We start from the raw sequence: 6,013 nt of genomic DNA, 5'->3' as shown, positions 1-6,013 counted from the left end.
GGGGAAGGCTCTCTCTGTGGGCTCTGGGGGAAGGCTCTCTCTGTGGGCTCTGGGGGAAGGCTCTCTCTGTGGGCCCTGGGGGAAGGTCCTTGTGTCTTCTCATCTCCTGTTCCTCGGTTCCTTGGCGATCTTCAGGTGGCATATTTCTTCCCCTCTGTTTGTGCTTCCTTCTCTGTGCCCAATCTGCTCTTTTTATATCACCCAGGTCATTGGTTTAAGACATACCTTACATTGGAGCCCTGGTGGTGCAGTAGGTAAGAGCTCCGCTGCTAATCCAAAGGTCAGCAGTTCCAATCCACCAGTCACTCCTTGGAAACCCTATGGGGCAGTTCTACTCTGTCCTATAGGGTCACTATGAGCCGGAATCACCTCGATGGCAATGGGTTTACACTGATACTAAGATCCCTGGGGGTGAAACTGCTAAGCGCTAGGCTGCTAACTGAAAGGTGGGCCGTTTGAACTCACCAGTGGCTCTGAGGGAGAAAGACCTGGCAATCTGCTCCTGTAAAAATTAAAAAAAAAAAAAAAAAATGAGCCTGTTGCCGTCGAGTCGATTCCGACTCATAGCAACCCTGTAGGACAGAGTGGAACTGCCCCATAGGGTTAGCCTAGGGAATCTTACAGGGCTGTTCTACTCTGTCACAGATAAGTGGGTCGCCAAGAGTGGGAACTGACTCTATGGCACACAAGGACACAGTGATATGGCCTCATTAACATAACAAAGAAAACCCTATTCCCATAAGGGGTCACATCCACAGGTATCAAACCAAAAAACCAAACCCACTGCCATAGAGTCAATTCTGACTCATAGTGGCCCTATGGGACAGAGTAGACCTGCTCCTTAGGGTTTCCAAGGCTGTAAGTCTTTACAGAAGCAGATCTGTGGAGCAGCTGGTGGGTTCAAACTGCAGACTATTGGGTTAGCAGCTGAGTGCTTAACCTCTGCGCCACCAGGGCTCCCTTTCACAGATATAGGGGTTAGGACTTCGACACATATTTTGGGGGCCACAATTCAATCCATAACAAATATCTATGTGTGGCCTTTGCCCAGCTCTCAGGGTAAGCACCCCTCAGCTTGCTACAGCCCCTCCTGATGCCAAGAATACTAGCACCCCCACATTCAACTGCATGCAGTCCTCCGCCCTGAAGGAAGACAGGGACCTCAGACTGGCAGCAGGGATGTGATTGCAATGCAGCCCCTTCTGATGCCAAGAATACTAGCACCCCCACATTCAACTGCATGCAGTCCTCCGCCCTGAAGGAAGACAGGGACCTCAGACTGGCAGCAGGGATGTGATTGCAATGCAGCCCCTTCTGATGCCAAGAATACTAGCACCCCCACATTCAACTGCATGCAGTCCTCCGCCCTGAAGGAAGACAGGGACCTCAGACTGGCAGCAGGGATGTGATTGCAATGCAGCCCCTTCTGATGCCAAGAATACTAGCACCCCCACATTCACCTGCGTGCAGCTCTCCGCCCCGAAGGAACACGGACCCCGGACTGGCAGCAAGGACGTGACTTCAGTGCAGCCCAGCCCCTTCTGATGCCTCTGCTTCAGAACCAGTCAGGAAACACAGGACTGATGCTCGTTTGCCTGGACAGCCCCAGGCAGCTCTCTGAGAGCAGGCGATCAGCTAGCAGTGGCTCTGGGGTGGCGGGTCCCCGCTCGGATTTGCACTAGGAGAGGGGGCAGAAACACAGAGATGCCTTCCATGGGAGTTGACAAAATAGCAGAGTTAACTAAAAGCAGTGGTGTCTCTTTAGAAGCAGGGGGTTGGTGCATATTGATCCCTTTGTATCCTGGCAGCCTGGGAAAGACACATTTGTCACGCAGACAGAGTTCACTGTCAGCTGCTGATGGCAAAGGTGGTCCTGCCCAGCATCAGAATCAGTGAGCTTCCAAAGACCAAACCCGGAGACCCATTCAGTCCCTGGCACAGGGACTGCCCGGGATCCAGATATCCTCCACCCCCGAGAGCCTGCAGTGCGGCTCTGCTAATCGCCTGCTATTTTTAGGAGCAGCATGGAGGGGAAGTTTCTGGAAGAGAAGGAAGGGCTACCTATCAATGGGGCTCATTGATGACACTGGCCTTGGCAACTCTCTCTCCAAGCTGGTTTCCCGTGCTCCCAATGGCTTTTATTTTTTATTCAATAATTTATTATGTACCCTGCTTATGAATGTCGGGAATTTCAGCAATTCTGGGCATGCCACAAAGGGAGAGTCGTGCTGGCCAGAGGGAAGGAGGAAAAACATCGTGAAGGCAGAGGTTTGCTGTGCCCAGAAAGAGACGGCAGAGACTCAGGCAAAAGTGCAGTGGCAGAGATGGTCTCTCGGGAGGTCCTCGCTGGCCAGGGGTGTCAGCCTGCAAAGACTCAGGTCCTGGGGGCAAGAGTCCACCGCTGAGAATATGTGTATGACGGAGGAGCCCTGGTGGCACAATCGTTAAGCACTTGGCTGCTAACCAAAAGTTTGGTGGTTTGAACGCACCCAGTGTCTCCATGGAAGCAAGCCCTGGCAATCTGCGTCCGTAAAGATTTCAGCCTAGGAAACCCTATGGGGCAGTTCTACTCTGTCACATGGAGTCGCCATGAGTGGGAATCAACTGGATGGCACCCAGTGACAACAGCAAAGAGGCACTGAGCTCCAGATAGCATGGGGAGTGGGGCGGGCTGCCCTTGTATCACACTCTGATGGCACCCATTTAAGGCAGATGTTCCCAGACTGTGGAAAATTCCACTACCTCAAGCAGCCTTGCATCAGAATCCTGTTTCCTTTGCTTGGCTCCCCCTCGCCGCCCCCCGCCCCCAGCCCCATAGCTTTGCATTCCTTTGCTTGGCACACCCTGTAATTTTACATTAAAATCCTGGTGATGCATGAAGTTGACATGTAAACTCCACAGTGCCTGCATAGGCTGATTAAGAATGTTGCTGATATAACTTGGGTGAACTTCCTACTTGCAAACCCCTTAAAAATAACCTTTCCCCTCACCCTCAGGGAGCAGTCTTGGCAACAGCAGCTCTGACTGCCTCCTTTCCTTGCACAACAAAATAAAGGTGCATTTTCTACTCTCCACTTTGGTCTCTTGTTTATTGGCCAATATGAGTCACACCGAGCAGAACCTGGGGTTTCCACCCGGTCACACGTTGAGCCTGTCAGCCTGGTGGAGCCCAAGCACTTCACCTGCCCACAGACCAGTCTTACTGTCCTATGGATTCTGTTAGGCTCCCTGACTGGACATCAAGGCATTGGAACTTTGAAGGCATCACCATGGTGGCAATGGGGGTGTTATGGATCGAGGTGTGTCCCCATCAAAATATGTGTCAAAAGTATACGAGACCAAATGGGCAACACCTGCTGGAAAGCAAAGACGAGAAGGCAGGATAAAACAGGAAAACTGGACCAATGGACATGGGAACCCAGGGTGTAAAGGGAAAGGGGGAAAGTGCTGACACATTGCAGGGACTGCAACGTATGTCAAAAAACACAATTTGTGTATACATTTTTGAATTAGAATCCAATTTGTGCTGTAAATTTTCACCTAAAGCACACACACACACACCCCCAAACTTAGCAAATGCAAAGTTGGGGTTTGTGCATTTAATTGTGTGTAAATTCACACACTCACAAACTGTACACAAACATTACATACTAGAATGTGAAGGCAAAGAAGATTGCTATGAGGAATATTGTTGTTGTCAGTTGCTATTGAGTTGACTCCAACTCATGGCGACTGTCATGGATTGAATTATGTCCCCCCAAAAAATGTGTGTACCAGTTTGGCTGGGCTATGATTCCCAGTATTGTGTGATTTTCCTATATATTGTAAATCCTGCCTCTGTGATGTTAACGAGGGAGGATGGGTGGCAGTTGTATTAGTGAGGCAGGACTCAATCTATAAAATTGGATTGTGTCTTGAGGCAATCTCTTGAGATATAAAAGGGAGAAGCCAGCAGAGAGATGGGGAGACCTCATACCACCAAGAAAGCAGTGCCGGGAGCAGAGTGCGTCCTTTGTACCGGGCTCCCTGCGCAGAGAAGCTCCTAGTCTGAGGGAACATTGATGAGAAGGGCGACAGAGAGAGAAAGCCTTCCCCTGGAGATGACGCCCTGAATTTGGACTTTTAGCCTACTTTACTGTGAGGAAATACACTTCTGTTTGTTAAAGCCATCCACTTGTGGTATTTCTGTTACAGCAGCAGTAGGTGACTAAGACAGCGACCCCATGAACAACAGAATGAAACACTGCCAGGTGCTGTGTCATCTCCATGACTGGTTACGGATTGGACTATTGTGATCCATAGGGTTTTCACTGACTGATTTTCAGAAGTAGATCTCCAGGCCTTTCTTCCTAGTCCTTCTTAGTCTGGAAGCTCTGCTGAAACCTGTTCAGCATCACAGCAGAACACAAGTCTCCACTGACAGACAGGTGGTGCTCTGCACGGAAATCGAACCCTGGTCTCCCACATGGAAGGCGAGAATTCTACCACTGAACCACTATGAGGAATATAAAACAGGGTAATAGGGAATTACCTATATTCTCTATTAATATTTAGAATATTATTATTTATTCTAAAATAGGGCAGGGCAATCTTTAACCCCAGGAACTTGAAAACTAGTTAGAAAGGATCTGAAACCATCTGGACCTTAAAAATATTGTTAAAATGTGATCCCACTATGTAGGTAACTTCTTTCCTTCCCCTGTCCTTCCCTTACCTACCTCTCTTTCTCTTATCATCCCTCACCCCTCCACCACCTTTCGCCATGAACTTTGGGATTCACCAGCAACAATTCAAAAGACTACACAATGTTGGGTTGTTATCCACAACCAGGGAAAAATCTTTGCTGTTAGAGGCAATGCTTCCTTCTCTCTAGAAGCTGGGTAAAATAAATAAAAACAACATACTTATATTCAGATAGGATCAATACAATTTAATTTTCCCTTGCTCTTTAGTTAGAGTCCTTTGTTAAGAACTGCACAGGGTCTGAGATTTTACCGTAGTTGCAAGTTAAGAAGTCAACCTGCCAGAGCATCATAGATGCTGGCCAAAGATACAAGTCTCCTGCGTCAGAGACAAATGACAGGTTATTACTCACAGCAGTAGAAGTAGCCAGTATGCCAGCATCTGTGCTGTTCCCCAAACTACAATTCCCACAGGGTAAATGAAAATCCTCACAACTGGGCCAATAAACAGCATCATGATAAATGAAGACAAACTGTAGCTATCAAGGATTTCATTCTATTTGAATCAACAATCAACGCCCATGGAAGCAGCAGTGAAGAAATCAAACAATGTATCGCATTGGGCAAATATGCTGCAAAAGCCCACTTTAAAGTTCTAAGAAGCAAAGACGTCACTTTGATGACTAAGCTGTGCCTGACCCAACCCATGGTCTTTTCAATTGTCTCATACACATGCAAAATCTGGATAATGAAAAAAGGAACATGAAAGGAGAAGTGATGCATCTGAATTGTGACATTGGTGAAGAATATTGAATATACCACAGACTGCCAGAAGAACCAACAAATCTGTCTTAGAGGAAGTACAGCCAGCATGCTCCTTAGAAGTGAGGATGGCTAGACTTTAGCTTACTTATTTTGGACATGTCATTAGGAAAGACCAATCACTAGAAAAGGACATCATGGTTGGTAAAGCAGAGGGTCAGTGAAAACAAGGGAAACCCACCATGACAGGGATTGACACAGTGGTCACAACAATGTACTCAAACACACCAACCATCATGAAGATGGCACAGGACCAGGAAACATTTCGTTCTGTTATACAGAAGGTCACCATGAGTTGGAGCCAATTCCGTGGCAACTAATAGCAGCAACAATAATATGAAGAGGTCCGAGTGCTGCCTCAACACAGAGTGGATTGCATTTCAGGAAAGGAACCCTGCACACAAGGAACCTGAATATTTATGATGGGCAGTAAGCCTGCCTGGCCTTCTCTCCAGAGTGAGACATGATCTTTCTGATTCTTGTGAACAACAAACCCGCTGTCTGCTTTG

The sequence above is a fragment of the Trichechus manatus genome, unplaced genomic scaffold (genome assembly GCF_000243295.1).
Source record: "Trichechus manatus latirostris isolate Lorelei unplaced genomic scaffold, TriManLat1.0 scaffold00134, whole genome shotgun sequence".
NCBI lineage: Eukaryota > Metazoa > Chordata > Mammalia > Sirenia > Trichechidae > Trichechus > Trichechus manatus.
Note: the sequence above shows the minus strand (reverse complement) of the source record.